Raw genomic sequence first — 16371 nt, 5'->3', positions numbered from 1 at the left:
ATAATTTCTGGAGTGACATGCCATCATAACCTTGATCATACTATTGTAAGCATATGTAATGAATGCAGCGATCAAAACAATGGTAATGACATGAGTAAACAACTGAATCATAAAACAAAGACTTTTCGTGAATAGTACTTCAAGACAAGCATCAATAAGTCTTGCATAAGAGTTAACTCATAAAGCAATAAATCAAAGTAAAGGTATTGAAGCAACACAAAGGAAGATTAAGTTTCAGTGGTTGCTTTCAACTTATAACATGTATATCTCATGGATATTGTCAATGTAAAGTAATATAACAAGTGCAATATGCAAGTATGTAGGAATCAATGCACAGTTCACACAAGTGTTTGCTTCTTGAGGTGGAGAGAAATAGGTGAACTGACTCAACATAAAAGTAAAAGAAAGGTCCTCCAAAGAGGAAAGCATTGATTGCTATATTTGTGCTAGAGCTTTTATTTTGAAAACATGAAACAATTTTGTCAACGGTAGTAATAAAGCAGATGTATCATGTAAATTATATCTTACAAGTTGCAAGCCTCATGCATAGTGTACTAATAGTGCTCGCACCTTGTCCTAATTAGCTTGGGTTAACACTGATCATCATTGCATAACATATGTTTCAACCAAGTGTCACAAAGGGGTACCTCTATGCCGCCTGTACAAGGGTCTAAGGAGAAAGTTCGCATTGGATTTCTCGCTTTTGATCATTCTTCAACTTAGACACCCATACCGGGACAACATAGACAACAGATAATGGACTCCTCTTTTAATGCTTAAGCATTCAACAACAGTTAATATTCTCATAAGAGATTGAGGTTTTATGTCCAGACTGAAACTTCCACCATGATTCATGGCTTTAGTTAGCGGCCCAATGTTCTTCTCTAACAGTATGCATACTCAAACCATTTGATTGTGAAAACCGCCCTTACTTCAGACAAGACGAACATGCATAGCAACTCACATGATATTCAACAAAAAGTTGATGGCGTCCCCAGGAGCATGGTTATCGCACAACAAGAAACTTAATAAGAGATAAAGTGCATAAGTACATATTCAATACCACAATAGTTTTTAAGGCTATTTTGTCCCATGAGCTATATATTTGTTGCGGTCAGAAACCCACCGGCGAGCAGCGACGGGCAACACAGTAGAGCCGGGAACAACTTAGGGCTGCGGTTGGCCCTGGTCCCTCCAAGCGACGGCCCGCAAAGATTCGGCACGCACATCCGATGCTGGTGCAAGGGCGTGCCACCTGACCTATACCTGGTCAGGAAGGTGATGGATGATGCCTCGCTTAGTTTCCTGCATGGCATACACGTAAACATTAAATACGAGCCTCGATCGGCTCTCAGGTTGTCCTGTGAATCGGCTCAAAGAGCCGATCCACCCATGATTCGCACGAGGTGTACGAATATATGGTGGTCCTGCTTGATCAGAATAAAGCTAAAGCAATCTACTACGATTTAGGGTTTTCACCGCATAATCGGAACATCCTACTCGTGATTGAGCCTCGCGGCCACGCACGGTGATCGTAAGCCGATCCTGGACAAGGCCTAAAAACCAACACGAAGTTGATCCCCGGAACATCCTGTCTAGGGCTAGCAAACTACACCCTACGTGCCGCTGGATCCTTCAACCCTTTGTAAGGCCTAACTATTGCAGATATTAAACTAATCCTTGAAGAACAAGGAGCAACCGTAACGGATCGGATCTACCAAATAATGATCAAGCGGGGTGCCGCCCCTACACCTAAGATAGGTGTAAGGGCGGCTAGACGTCTCAGGGTTGCACTACGATAGCATATGATACGAAGAACAATGCTAACCCTAACACGTCTAAGATAACTACGTTGCTCGCCATCAAAAAGGCTTCAGTACGAGCAACGCATGAACAACGAATAAACTTGTACTGCCTAGATCGCAAGATGCGATCTAGGCAGCATGATGCTTACCCGGAAGAAAACCCTCGAGACAAGGGAGTTGGCGATGCGCCTAGATTGATTTGTGGTGAACGTGATTGTTGTTTATTTCATAAACCCTAGATACATATTTATAGTCCGTAGACTTTCTAACGTGGGAATAATCCCAACCGTGCACGAGCCAAACTCTAACTAACCGACACGTATCCTACTATATTACAGATACACGGGCTAACTAGCCCAAACTTTGCATACAGGCCGATTCACGTATTTCTTCCATGTATATTCTTCAAGTCCATCTTGATCGCGGCCCACCTCTGATTCGGTCAAATTCTGGTGATAACACATGCCCCCTGGTTTTGGAATTAGTAATTCCAAAATCACTCTGTTTTTCTTCGTCGGGTCATGTCGTGGCAGAACCGTTGCAGTATCCTTCATCATGATGCTTTGCCTCTTCCACTTCCGCGTGTCCTGGCAATTTTTGTTTCTGTTGGGCACCACTTCCTCGGAAACTGCTATAGCATTGAATTTCCACTATATCCCCTTTTATTTAACCGCTCCAAACAGTTTGCTTTTTCATCCCCTTCGCATTAGCACTCCAAAAGCCCTCCTGCGCCACCATGTCTTCCTCCTCCTCTGCCTCATCGGGTCTTTCCACCCAATCCTCCTCCTCTCGCGAGCCGACGCCGGAGTTGAACCCGGAGGAGGCCCACGCGGCGAACATCCGCCGCGCCATCGCAGCCGGGGAGGAATCCAGTCACGATTTCTCCGTCTGGTCTGAGGACGACAAGTCCTCGACCGACGGGGAAAGTGACCTCCGCTTCCTCGCCGACGGGGAAACGAAGGAGGAGAGCGATGACGATCGCTTCTCCTGTGACGACTTCACCTCCCCCGAGGAGGAGGAGGAGGAGAAGGAGGAGGAGGACGACACCTCCTCCGACGAACCGCCGGCCAAACGCTTCTGTCCCTGGCCGGGGAACCTCAGCGACTTCGACAGCGATGACGACGACGCTGACGAGGAAGATGAGGACAACGAAGGCCCGGCTGGTGGCCGCTGGAGCAGCGACGACGAGCCCACCGAGAGCAGCGCCGACAGCGGCGACGACGGCGACGACGAGGACGACGACGAGGGCAGCGACGGCCCGTAGATAGGACCCTTAGCATAGGATCAGTAGTAGTAGATGGGGCAATGTATCCCCTAGTACTTCCTTTTGAGAGTAATCAGCTCTTTTTGTAAGAAATCTTGCTTATCAATGAAGAATTTCCCCCAATTTGATTTTGCCGATTCCCTTCGAGCTAATTTAGCTGATCTCCCCTCATACTGATTTTGCCGATTTGTCCCCTTAGCCAATGCTTAATGAGCCGATAGCAACGCAATCGGTCCTTCACAAACCATCCTTCAATTCTTCAACTGATGACTTTGAGATCTGGTGGATAATGTGGAGTCTTCAAGAGAGCCCCTAAATTCCTCCCACCAGGTCCAGTGATCTTCTTCTGCCAGCATTCACCATTTTTGAAGAAGGTTGCGACGAAGGATCAGCCGATGACACCCCAATCGGCTTTCAAAATAGAGCATCTACCAGGCCAGCTGCCCCCCGAGCCTTAGTCAAGGCGAGAATATCGGTGAGGATGCACAGATCAGACAAAGAGCTTTGAACTCAGGTAATTCTGAGACAGCCACCATGCAGAGTCAGCCAACTTGCCCCCATCGATCGCCTTTTCTTCCGCTGCAAGCCGATATTGTAGACGGAACACTAACCAAAATCGGCTCATTGCAGCTGAGGAAGCTCTCATTGTTCACTCCCTCGAGGAAGCAGAAGGCCTTGAAGCTGAACTGAAGACCGTCTGGGCGAAAATCCGCGTTTTGAACACGCAGCTGGTAGATCTTGTGTAACTGTACTAGAGTCGATGGCTGTACATCGGCTTTGTTTCTTAGCTCTAAAGTCGATGCCCGTGCATCGGCTGTATACCATGAATTTTTTTTTTGTTTTACTGGCCGATTTTCTATCGGCCCCCAATATTTCACTGCACATGTATCTGATTAGGTGCCCCCCGAGCCGAATCTATCAGGAAACTGCAGATATCGGCTCTGTAGTTAGCCAAGGCACTGTATTTGAACGTCGGCTCCGTTAGGATTCGTGTTGACTCTCATCAGCCGACGTAACCGCTGCCAATTAGATCGACGTTGAACCCAGGCAGAACGTGTGGTGAGGATAATTTTGGCCGATTGCTGGAATCGGCCTCCATGTTGATCGAAGCGCTCAATGAAGGTTTTGCAATGTTCCTCCATAGATCTTTGGGGCCGATCCCAAGGATCGGCCTCGCCACGTTTGCTCATCAGTTTGTTCTTGCTACACGGTCAGGCCGGTGGATAAGACCAGCCTAACCCCATCCTTTGTCACGTTGATGCGCTCGCAGTCGTTCAAATTGATGCCTGAGAGTGGCTCTTGGCCTGCTGTTTCCCAAGCGTTCATGCCAGCCGTTGAAATCTCGGCTGAGTCATCTGCATGGACGACCTCTACCTCATCTCTATCCCACTGTATTACGCATTGGTGCATCATGGATGGAATGCAACAATTGGCGTGGATCCAATCTCTTCCTAGCAGGACAGCATAGGTGCTCTTGCTATCGACGATAAAGAACGTCATAGGGATGGTTTTCCTTCCTACGGTCAGATCCACGTTCAGAACACCTTGTGCGTCAGACGCTTGGCCGTTGAAATCGCTCAATGTCACGTTGGTCTTGATCAGATCCGAGCTAGAGCGTCCCAACCGACGTAGCATGGAGTATGGCATAATGTTGACTGCCGCTCCGGTGTCCACCAGCATCTTGTTGACAGGCCTCCCATCGATATAACCTCGCAAGTACAGGGCCTTCAGATGTCTATAGCTTCTTTCTCGTGGCTTCTCAAAGATAACTGGCCGTGGGCCGCAGTCGAGTTGTGCCACAGGTGCTTCGTCTAATCCTGGAGCACTAAACTCCGTCGGAAGGATGAACACCATATTTGTGCCAGCCGATGTTTCATCATCGGCTTTCCTTTGCTTGGGGCGCCACTCCATTTTTTGCGGTCGACCCTCTTCATCTAGGGTTCGTTGAATTTTCGCGGCCAGATCAGGCCGCGCCTTCCTTAGCGTGTGCAGGTATAGCCTTTCGGCTTCCTCCAAGCCACGCAGTCGCTGAACCCTACGCTTTTGGGAACGGCTGAGTCCATCAGGGCACCACCTTGGCCGGTGGTACCTGTCTTCTTCTTCTTCATCATCGTCTTCCAAATCCTCGAGATCTTCCACCCGAGGGGACTCAGCGTGCTTGTTCCGAGGCGGGAGAGGCCCTAGACGTTTGAACACGGACACGTTAGCTGCATCCTCCCTCTTCTGTTTACATTCTGGGCAGTTGCCGATTGTGGGCAATCGGCTCATTCCTGAATCCCAGCAGTGTCTGAAGAAGGGACAGTCCCAGTGCCTATCCTCGTCGTCTTGCTCCCTTGACTTTTCCTTGGCACGACGCTCGTATTCCTCCTCATTGCGATCATGCCGACGATGTCTCCTGGCGTCCCTGGCCAGACGATCTCTTTCATCATCGTCGTTGGGTCGTCGGCGTTGGTCATATTGACTCACATACTTGTTGAGGAGGTGATCAGAGAGAGGTCGCTGATATCTCACATTCCTTACTTCTCCCTCTGTGATGTAGCGCTTGCCATCGTGATGGAGCCGATCGCGTGGAACGGCTTCCTCTGTGTCCTTGCTACGAGAGCAGCTGCCCTCGTCTCCGTCCTTACCAGAGTGGTGTCCAGGTCCTACCATGTTGATGTTGAACGAGAATCCTGGCTGGCACCCTTCAGGGTAAGTGCACTCCACCATATTAACGGCGGGGAAGGGGTGGGTGTCGACCTTCATGGCGTACTGGTTGAAAATTAGACGTCCTTGTTCTATCGCCATTTGGATCTGCTGACGCCACACCTGCAGTCGTTGGTGGTATGGGAGAACGAGTTATGCCATTTGCAGTATGGCTTTCCGTTCAGCTCCTGTACCGTGGGGATTTTGAGGCCTTCGGGTAACTTCAACTGCTTCTCCTTAAGTAAGAGGTCAAAAATTTGCTCAGTTTTAGTTACGTCGAAATCAAACCCTCTGGGCGGACCTGGTGGCTTAACCCATTTGCAGGATATGGGGGTTGCCCCCCGAGTCCATTCAGCCACTGCTACCTCTTGATCTCCCGCAGACCCTTCATCTTCCTCTGTTTCAACCAGGACGACCGCACGCTTGAATTTGTCCTGGTACAAGTCTGGGTGGCGCTGTTCATATAATGACAGTTTCTGAACCATGTGCGCCAGTGAAGGGTAGTCTGCTTGGGAAGCCATATCCCTGATCGGTGATGCGAGACCTACCACCGCCAACTCGACTGCTTCCTTCTCGGTCAAACGAGCCGAATAACATCGGTTCCTAAGAGTTCTGAAGCACTGGACGTATTCTGCCACAGTTTCTCCACGCTTCTGACGTACTTGTGCTAGATCGGCAATGCCGGCCTCGGAAGCCTCTGAGTGATATTGCATGTGGAACTGCTCTTCCAACTGCTTCCACGTCCGGATTGAGTCTGGTGGCAGCGATGTGTACCACCCGAAAGCCGATCCCGTGAGGGATTGTGCGAAGAACCTCACACGCAGTTCATCTGCCGCTGAGATCGTGCCCAGCTGTGCCAAATATCGGCTCACGTGCTCGATGGAGCTGGAACCATCTGATCCATTAAACTTGGAGAAATCAGGGAGCCGATATTTGGGTGGTAGCGGGATCAACTCGTACTCGTTGGGGTACGGCTTGGAATAGCCGATTGTCCTTCTTTTCGGCACCATGCCGAACTGGTCTCTCAGGATGGTACTGATCTGATCCGCGGTGCTGGCTGCAAGAGTCGAACTCTGAAGATTCGCCGGAGTGGCATATTTAGCCAGCCATGCTTGCTTTTCCAACTCTGAGCCAACTGCAGGAGCTGAGCTCTGGAGGTTTGTCTGCTTCTCAAGATCTGTCGCTGAAGTTCCTCCTGCTTTTCCAGAAGTCCCTGCTGCTGCAGCCTGGTTTGTGAGTGCCCAGTTACCGCAGTCCGGCACGTATGTGCACGTGTATCCGTGAGGGATCTCCTTAGGCGCCTCATGCAAGAACTGGTAGTCGCTAGGGTCACCACCGATCTTGTAGACGACGTATGCCGGTGAACTCGGCACTTCTGGTGCTGCCAACGCAAATGGCAGCGGCGGACGGGACTGGAGTGGCATCTCTCCTTGGTAAGTCCCGAGAGCTGGTCCTGACGGAGAGTACTGATGCCTCATGGTTTCCTGGATCACCCGAAGAGCGACACGCTCCAAAGTGTTCACCGGGCTCTCAGAATGGCGGTGCAGCGAGTGAGCCACCATGTAGTTGATCTCCTGACGCAGGGACCTGGTGCGTTCTTCTGACGGGGCGGACAGGTCCACTCCATCGAGCGCGCCTTCAGGTGAGAACCCTTTCCACCTGATGCCATGTGAGCGGGTTCTGTGAAAAGAGCCGATGAGGTCGGCTTCGAGGATTGCTTTGACCTCGTCATACTTCTTCTTGAGCTCCTCGGTCAGATCCTCGTACGTGACTGGAGTGCCGTCCGCCATCTCAGATGTAGATGGCGATGTGGTTGACATCGAAGATGGTCCCACCGGGCGTGCCAGAATGTGTTGCGGTCAGAAACCCACCGGCGAGCAGCGACGGGCAACACAGTAGAGCCGGGAACAACTTAGGGCTGCGGCTGGCCCTGGTCCCTCCGAGCGACGGCCCGCAAAGATTCGGCACGCACGTCCGATGCTGGTGCAAGGGCGTGCCACCTGACCTATACCTGGTCAGAAAGGTGATGGATGATGCCTCGCTTAGTTTCCTGCATGGCATACACGTAAACATTAAATACGAGCCTCGATCGGCTCTCAGGTTGTCCTGTGAATCGGCTCAAAGAGCCGATCCACCCATGATTCGCACGAGGTGTACGAATATATGGTGGTCCTGCTTGATCAGAATAAAGCTAAAGCAATCTACTACGATTTAGGGTTTTCACCGCATAATCGGAACATCCTACTCGTGATTGAGCCTCGCGGCCACGCACGGTGATCGTAAGCCGATCCTGGACAAGGCCTAAAAACCAACACGAAGTTGATCCCCGGAACATCCTGTCTAGGGCTAGCAAACTACACCCTACGTGCCGCTGGATCCTTCAACCCTTTGTAAGGCCTAACTATTGCAGATATTAAACTAATCCTTGAAGAACAAGGAGCAACCGTAACGGATCGGATCTACCAAATAATGATCAAGCGGGGTGCCGCCCCTACACCTAAGATAGGTGTAAGGGCGGCTAGACGTCTCAGGGTTGCACTACGACAGCATATGATACGAAGAACAATGCTAACCCTAACACGTCTAACATAACTACGCTGCTCGCCATCAAAAAGGCTTCAGTACGAGCAACGCATGAACAACGAATAAACTTGTACTGCCTAGATCGCAAGATGCGATCTAGGCAGCATGATGCTTACCCGGAAGAAAACCCTCGAGACAAGGGAGTTGGCGATGCGCCTAGATTGATTTGTGGTGAACGTGATTGTTGTTTATTTCATAAACCCTAGATACATATTTATAGTCCGTAGACTTTCTAACGTGGGAATAATCCCAACCGTGCACGAGCCAAACTCTAACTAACCGACACGTATCCTACTATATTACAGATACACGGGCTAACTAGCCCAAACTTTGCATAACAGGCCGATTCACGTATTTCTTCCATGTATATTCTTCAAGTCCATCTTGATCGCGGCCCACCTCTGATTCGGTCAAATTCTGGTGATAACAATATTGCAAAGGCGAATGATGGAATTTTAAAGGTAGCACTCAAGCAATTTACTTTGGAATGGCGGAGAAATACCATGTAGTAGGTAGGTATGGTGGACACAAATGGCATAGTGGTTGGCTCAAGGATTTTGGATGCATGAGAAATATTCCCTCTCGATACAAGGTTTAGGCTAGCAAGGTTTATTTGAAACAAACACAAGGATGAACCGGTGCAGAAAAACTCACATAAAAGACATATTGTAAACATTATAAGACTCTACACCGTCTTCCTTGTTGTTCAAAACTCAATAATAGAAATTATCTAGACTTTAGAGAGACCAAATATGCAAACCAAATTTTAGCAAGCTCTATGTATTTCTTCATTAATGGGTGTAAAGTATATGATGCAAGAGCTTAAACATGAGCACAACAATTGCCAAGTATCAAATTATTCAAGACATTTTAGAATTACTAGCTACATGTAGCATTTCCCGATTCCAACCATATAACAATTTAACAAAGAAGATTCAACCTTCGCCATGAATACTATGAGTAAAGCCTAAGGACATATTTGTCCATGTGTAACAGTGGAGCGTGTCTCTCTACCACACAGTGAATGCTAGGATCCATTTTATTCAAACAAAAACAAAAACAAAAACAAACCGACGCTCCAAGCAAAGGACATAAGATGTGATTGAATAAAAATATAGTTTCAGGGGAGGAACCTGATGATGTTGTCGATGAAGAAGGGGATGCCTTGGGCATCCCCAAGCTTAGACGCTTGAGTCTTCTTAAAATATGCAGGGGTGAACCACCGGGGCATCCCCAAGCTTAGAGCTTTCACTCCTCTTGATCATAGTATATCATACTCCTCTCTTGACCCTTGAAAACTTCCTTCACACCAAACTTCAAGCAAACTCATTAGAGGGTTAGTGCACAATAAAAATCCACATGTTCAGAGGTGACACAATCATTCTTAACACTTCTGGACATTGCACAAAGCTACTGGACATTAATGGATCAAAGAAATTCATCCAACATAGCAAAAGAGGCAATGCAAAATAAAAGGCAGAATCTGTCAAAAACAGAACAGTCCGTAAAGACGAACCTGGAAGGGGCACTTAACTTGCTCAAACGGAAAAACTCAAAACTAATGAAAGTTGCATACATATCTGAGGATCACGCACGTAAATTTGCAGATTTTTTTGATTTTTTTACAGAGACTTCTGCGCGAATTCGTGACAGACAGCAATGCTGTTTCTGTGCAGCAATCCAAATCTAGCATCAACTTTACCATAGAGACTTTACTTGGCACAAAAACATGATAAGGAGAGGTTGCTACAGTAGTAAACAACTTCCAAGACTCAAATATAAAACAAAGTACTGTAGTAAAAACATGGGTTGTCTCCCATAAGCGCTTTTCTTTAACGCCTTTCAGCTAGGCGCAGAAAGTGTATATCAAGTATTATCAAGAGATGAAGCATTGACATTCTTACCAGGGGTGTTGGGAGTTGCCTCAACAATGCATGTTATCTTATCTATGTAAGTTTTAGAGGCTCCCTTTTCATTACTCTTAGGCTTTCTATTCTCATCAAACAAATTTTCAGGAACAAGCCAACCATAGTTATTTTCTAATGCCTCAAACATTCCTGCAAGCTTGCAAGGTATTGATGTCTTAATATCCCCTACATCATTAATATTATTAGTGTACTTTACTCTCTCCATATCCATCTTTTCAAGGATACTAACAAAATTGGTATAAGAGCCAAGCATATTGTATTTAATAAAGACTTTTCTAGCCTCTCTTGCTACACCACCAAATTCTTTAAGAAGGGTTTCTAAAACAAAATCTTTCTTTTCCCCTTCTTCCATATCACCAAGTGTGAGAAACATGTGTTGGATTATAGGATTGAGATTAACAAATTTAGTTTCCAACATGCGAACTAAAGAAGCGGCAGCAATTTCATAAGTAGGAGCAAGTTCTACCAAGTGTCTATCTTCAAAATCTTCAACTTTACTAACATGAGTGAAAAAATCTTCTATATTATCTCTCCCAATGATAGACCCACGTCCTACCGGTATGTCTTTTAGAGTGTAATTAAGAGGAAACATGATGAAATAAACAAAAAGTAAATAAAGTAAATGCAAGTAACTAATTTTTTTGTGTGTTTTTGATATAGAAAGCAAGACAGTAAATAAAATAAAACTAGCAACTAATTTTTTTGTGTTTTGTTTAAGTGCAGCAAACAAAGTAATAAATAAAATAGGGATTTCTATTTTCGTGCCCCTGGTTCCTTAGTTGTGCTCAGTTTTCCCCAGCCTCTTAACTTTTCCTCAGTTTTCTCCTCCCTCTAGTTTGAAACCCCTCGGACGGGAGGGTTGCCGTCAGGTCAGAGGCCTTACCATTACCGTTCTGACGGGTGGGGCTGCACAGATCGAGGTGGGGCTGCACAGAGGGCAGTTCCTCTCTGACCGTCTCATGCTGACGGGTAGCCATCCATTTGTCGCTGACGCATGGGCCGTTTTATTTCCTGATTATATACACGCTGCTGCCAATGACAAATGGGGCCGCTCTATAGGGCTGCCGCAGCCAATGACCAGTGGGGTCGTCTATTTTCAAGAAAATACATATATAACCGCTCTGTGTGGCTGCCGCAGCCAATGACCAGTGGGGTCGTCTATTTTTAAGGAAAAGACATATATTACCGCTCTGTGGGGCTGCCGCAGCCAATGACCAGTGGGGTCTTCTATTTATTTAGAGAAAATTATATATTCCCGCTCTGTGGGCCCTCCGCAGCCAATGACCGCTGGGGTCGTCTATTTATTTAGAGAATATCATATAGAGCCGCTCTGTGGGGCCGCCTCAGCCAATGGCAGGTGACTATTTTCGCAGCTTAATCTAAAGTGAATCTTATGCTAAACATGGTGCTTCCCGACGGTGACCTAGCAGTGGCGGCGAGCATAGCCGTTCTGACCATGCCGATATCGGCATCGTCTGGAGGCTGTGGTGCTCGAATCATGGTGGAAATTGCGATATAATTTTTTAAATGCATAATATATAGCTAGATCTCTAAATCGATGCATATGAAGCTACATATATATTCTTGGTCATAATTCCCTTATCTAAAGGGGATGGATGCATGGCTTCACGTCGTCGTCGCTTTCATCGTCAGTATCTTCGTCGTCCGAGTAGTAGTACATGTAATATTAATAGAGTCCATTTATTGCCTAATTCTTTCATGGAAAAATTTAGGTGGAATTTTCATGCAAGATGTCTATGGCTATCATAGTGTCTGGTATTATGCAATCGGCAGATCGTATGCAAGTGCAACCTGCAGGTGGTAATTTTTGTTTTATTTGCAAAATAGCAAATTTTCACCATATGTGTTGGCACCATGGTTATTAGTTATTAGCTCCGCCACTGATATTATGCAATAGTAACATAGTCTGGAAACGAAACGGAGGGCGAAATACATGTAGCCCCCATAATTAATCACATGCATCATATATGTGGGAACGCGGACGTACCTTCTTGACCAAAGGATCTTCATAGACGACGATGAAGAACTCCTCTATGATCAATGGCAGTGTTGACGGTGGTGGTGGCAATGATGATAATCCACGTGGAAGCCATGGCAATGGATCAAGTGTATGTGAACGAAGAAGAGAGAGGCAGAACCTATTGACACAAGGGATGGCTGTTGTGGGTGTTTATAAGGGAGAGATGACCGTTGTAGGGGTTTACACAATAAATTAAGGAGGAGGTGACCGTTGTGGCCTTGTGGGGGTTTACACAATAAATTAAGGCTAGTCATAGTGCATAGTATCATATTGTTGTATCATGCATATGGTATTTGCCTATGATACTATCACTATAGTGGGTGGTATTATAGGGTAATATCATAATCTTCTAAATTTATTGTTTTGTAGAATCTCAATACAAAATGTGTGTACAAGATCTATTTAGATACTAGCACTATGGCCAGCCTAAGGAGGACATGATCGTTGTGGGGGTAGTCATCTAGGTTTTGTGTTTAGTCAAACTTCCCTTTAAACTTTGACCACATATATAGGAAAAAGTAGTAGCATTTATGACACTTATTTAGTATCCCGAGATCCCTTCAAATGGTAATTCATGATAGTTTATCATTTTGCCGTAATGGCTACAAGAAATGGGTGATTGTTCATCATTTTACCGTGAAAAGTAATGCCTAAAAGAAATGGTAATTCATGATAGTTTATCATTTTACCGTAATGGCTACAAGAAATCAGTGATTGTTCATCATTTTTTGTGTGGAAAGTAATGGCTACAAGAAATGGGTGATGGTGTATTATTTTTTGCGTGGAAAGTAATGGCTACAATAAATTGGTGATGGTGTATCATTTTTTGCGTGAAAAGTAATGGCTACAACAAATGGGTGATGGTGTATCATTTTTTGCGTGAAAAGTACAAATCGGTGATGGTTTATCTTTTTTTGCGTGAAAAATAATACCTAAAAGAGTTTATAATTTATCTCATGAAAAATAATGCAGAAAACCAAACTTTAGCATACTGGGTAACCGCCCTTTAGCATACATAGAGGGTGGAAGCTAACCGCCGACAGAGAGAGAGAGAGAGAGAGGATGGTGGCCCCGACTAGAGAGAGATAGGGGTTATCCTGCCCGTTAAATCATACGATCAACGGTCGGCGGGCACGATCCGCGTGACATGGGCTAGACCAATTAGGGCAATGTTGGGCGTCTGTGAGAATTTGTGAAGGGAGAGGGCAAAACTGAGTAGTATCAAGAAACCAAGGGCAAGTGAGTAGTAAACAGACTAAGGAATTCAAATATGAGATTTAAAAAATGAAAAATGCGTGTTTTGTACAATGAAACCCATCTTGGCCTACCTCAAACTATTTGCAATACAAATATACATGAGTGTGAAAATTATGGCCTCATTCAGACAAAGTATGTTTTGGGGAAAGCTGTTTTGGGTAGGGCTTATTGTGGAAAACCATGCACCTTCATAGCTACTAGGTGATTTGAGAAGTGGCAATTTGTGGTAAAACTTGATTTATCTACGATTTATCTATGATTTGAGAAGTGGCAACTTGTGGTAAAGACTCCATGAGTAAGTGCCACTCTTTTTCGTAATTTTTTGCACATTAAATAACTCATTTAACTGGTTAATCCCATTTGTTGACTCTCTCGTTGACCAGCCACTTGAGGGTAAAACTGAGTATATTGCACTAGCGTATTAGCACCCAAGGGGAAAACCGAGCACACAAAAATGCTAGTATATGACTCGAGGGTATACCTGAGTATATCTAAATTTCCAAGGTTAGACTCGAGGACGTGTTGCGGTGCAGAAGTGGAAGACGTGCCATTATTGACGCGTGTCGCGGTGCAAACGTGCACTAGTGGACGCGGGTCGCATTTAGGACGCGTAAGCCCCTCTCTCCCTCCCTCTGCACACAGTACATCTCATTCTCGCTCACGCACGAAACCACGCCTCTCACGTCCCATCAACTTCTCCAAATCGAAGGAAAAACCCCAACCGCCGTACGAGCCCTGCCGGCGATGGAGAAGAAGAATGCGCCGGCGGCCATCGCCCGAGCCCGTCGCCTCCGAGCCCGTCGCATCCGAGCCCGTCGCCGCCGAGCCCGTCGCCTCCAAGCCCGTCACCGCCGAGCCCGTCGCCGCCGAGCCCGTCGCCTCCGAGGGCGGCGCATCCAAGCGCGGCGCCTCCGTGAGCTGGGCCTCTCTCGTGGGTGACGGACCACTTCACAAGATCGGCGAATGCTTATCGGCGAATGAGGAGTACGTGGACGCCTACTCTGCTATGAGGCAAGTCTGTAGAAATTGGCGCTCAGGTTTACCTGAGCCCGACGTGCACCTGCACGAATGGATCATGGTAGACCACGCCCTTCCATGAGCCGCTGAGTTCACCTTCCTCCAACTCGGCACATCCCGCTACGTCACCATAGATCTATCGGAAGTTCGTGCAAGGTTCAAATTCCTCCAAATTCCTCCATATCTATAGGGTTAATATATTCTTATTTTCAATCTTAGTGTTGAATGTTATCTTCATCAATATATTTTAGATACTACTTCGTCGGCTTTTGCCGTTGTGTCATAGTTCTTGCCCGTAAGAACCCGCCGCACAAGATACGGCTTCTGAACCCACTCACAAAGGCATCGAACACTATGTTTGAGGCGCAGATGCCATCTGTTTTTGTGAATTCAGTCGCTGTGATCAAATCCCCGACTATGGTCTTAGTTTGCTCACATTACCCGAACGAAATTAGTTGGGTCGATGAGAGCAATCCAACTAAGGATATATATGAAGATTGGGGAGATGGTAGTTTTTCGATGGAGAACCATAGTTTGCGTTGCATTACCCCGTTCAATGGTGAACTGTATGCAATAGCTGTGGATAATTTTGAGTCCAGAAGAATAGTGTGCACCAATGTACAGTTGCAGCAGCGCGCGAGCACTGTCAAGATGGAGACACTAATTTCATTTCCACAACTTGGAAATGACAAGTTCTATCTTGTGAAGTCGGATGGTGATCTGCTGCTTGTGTTGTTGGACAACATGCTTTTGGAGGACCAACCATTGGTGTACCGTGTGGACACTCAGAGCCGCTCTCTCCATCCGGTCAGTAACATTGGCAGTCATGCCTTCTTCGTGCATTATATCCGGTGTATCTCCATCGACACCACAGTGCACCCGACACTTCTACCTGGCTGCATCTACTACGCCGATTTGGGTTATATCAGAGAGTACATTCATGATACAAAGGCCTGGGATGAGTGGCCACGATATGTGAATAGAATGGGAAACTATGGTCTGAGAAATGAACACAGGCCATACCGTCTGGAGGATGTATTGGCCGCATACTGCAGACGGAAGGAGTTCAATGAATATTTCCTTGGGATAATGCACGGATGGGACGGCGAAGAAATATATGAGCAATGAGGAATCTTCTAGCTGGCCATACATTCCGTGCGTCTTGTTATTTTTTTCATCTTAGTTTGTCGTGAACATTAACAATGTTATTGGCTGCTTTTGGCTGCTGTATGCAGTTTATGTATTATACGTTTTCTGATTATGCTGCTGTGAATTTATCATATACTAGCTTCTAGATTTGCTGCCATATTGGGCAAAAAACGAGGGTCAAAAGGCAGAAATAGAGAAGCTTCTCTAGATTTGATACTAATTTGGTGAAAAAGACAGAGAGAGAAAGAGGGGAAAAGGTGCTCTTAAAAGGGAAAATGCCAATTTGGGCCGAGAGAGACAAAACTGAGCTCCTGCTCACGTGCAACCAAACACTATCTCAACCTGTCCCACGCGGTCCCTTTCTACCAGCTCCACGCGACGAGGGCCCACACGACGCGGCCCCACACGTCAGCACAGCACGGAACGGTCAACTTAACGAGAATCCTGCCGTCTGAGCTGCTTCTGCGGGTTTCAAACAAGGACTTGGGGAAAAGTGAGGAAAAACTAAGGGGCTGGGGAAAACTGAGCACAACTAAGGAACCGAGGGCACGAAAATAGAAATCCCAATAAAATAAAGCAAGACAAAAACAAAGTAAAGAGATTGGATTGTGGAGACTCCCCTTGCAGAGTGTCTTGATCTCC

This window comes from Lolium perenne, chromosome 5 (assembly GCF_019359855.2).
Source record: "Lolium perenne isolate Kyuss_39 chromosome 5, Kyuss_2.0, whole genome shotgun sequence".
Taxonomy (NCBI): Eukaryota; Viridiplantae; Streptophyta; class Magnoliopsida; order Poales; family Poaceae; genus Lolium; species Lolium perenne.
The sequence above is the reverse complement of the archived record's forward strand: the minus strand, read 5'-3'. Positions refer to the sequence as shown.